The sequence below is a fragment of the Macaca fascicularis genome, chromosome X (genome assembly GCF_037993035.2).
Source record: "Macaca fascicularis isolate 582-1 chromosome X, T2T-MFA8v1.1".
Taxonomy (NCBI): Eukaryota; Metazoa; Chordata; class Mammalia; order Primates; family Cercopithecidae; genus Macaca; species Macaca fascicularis.
In genome coordinates this window covers 81,028,088-81,029,414 of record NC_088395.1, presented here as the reverse complement: position 1 = coordinate 81,029,414, position 1,327 = coordinate 81,028,088, and the positions used below count along the sequence as shown (strand labels likewise).

At 38.7% G+C, this 1,327-nt stretch overlaps 1 pseudogene; it reads right to left on the bottom strand.

Annotated features, from left to right (window-relative positions):
* Positions 1 to 656: 656 nt before the first annotated feature.
* Positions 657 to 1,327, bottom strand: LOC107128516 (high mobility group protein B1 pseudogene; annotated as a pseudogene).

The following is a 1,327-nucleotide window of genomic DNA, read 5'->3' as shown; positions in this document are numbered from 1 at the left end:
TTTTGGATGTTCAGTTATGGATGAAAACTATCTCAACTTAACTTTACCCCATTATGGTATGCAGGGTGTGTAGACAAAAGCTTTTTATTAGCTAACTATATGAAAGGATAAACGCTGTAATAATTCATATGATTCAAAATGGGCAAAAGCAAAACACTAGCTTCCCCTCAAGAAGAAAAATTTTAGACCTATGAAAAGCACAACAATACTAATAAAAATAATTGTATTTACTTAGAAGCATTCAGAATGTCAACTAAACAGCTGCAACTTTTTTTTTTTTTTTTTTGCAATTATAGAGTGGTATTCAGTTAACAGAACAACAATTATTTCGCATGAGCTGCGTCAGAGACAACCGAAGATGAAAAAACTACCATCCCCATATATAACTAATTTGTGCTGTGCACCAACAAGAACCTGCTTTAAATTTCCATGCCAATGTACAACCCCCATACTGTACCAGGCAAGGTTAGTGGCTATTTAAAATACCACCAGGACAGGGCTATCTAAAGACACATTTGGTAGTGTGTTAACTATACAAAAAAAGACACTGTACAGTTTAAAAACAAACCTTACACAGCCTTACGTTTCCATTTTTTTCTTTAAAAGGGGTGAGTTGTGTACAGGGGGGTTAAATGCTTTATAGACAAGAAAGAAACTGCGCTAGAACCAACTTATTCATCATCATCATCTTCTTCATCTTCATCTTCTTCACCTTCTCCTCCTCCTCATCCTCTTCATCTTCCTAATCTTCCTCCTCTTCCTTCTTTTTCTTGCTTTTTTCAGCCTTGACAACCCTCTATTTTGCTGCATCAGGCTTTCCTTTAGCTCGATATGCAGCAATATCCTTTTCGTATTTTTCCTTCAGCTTCGCAGCCTTCTTTTCATAAGACTGCTTGTCATCTGCAGCAGTGTTATTCCACATCTCTCCCAGAGTCTTTGCAACATCACCAATGGACAGGCCAGGATGTTCTCCTTTGATTTTTGGGCAATACTCAGAGCAGAACAGGAAGAAGGCTGAAGGAGGCCTCTTAGGTGCATTGGGATCCTTGAACTTCTGTTTTGTCTCCCCTTTGGGAGGGATATAGGTTTTCATTTCTCTTTCATAACGGGCCTTGTCCACCTTTGCCATATCTTCAAATTTTCCTTTCTCTTTAGCAGATATGGTCTTCCACCTCTCTGAGCACTTAGAAAACTCTGAGAAGTTGACTGAAGCATCTGGGTGCTGCTTCTTATGCTCTTCCCGACAAGTTTGCACAAAAAATGCCTATGATGACATTTTGCCTCTCGGCTTCTTAGGATCTCCTTTGCCCATGTTTAGTTATTTTTC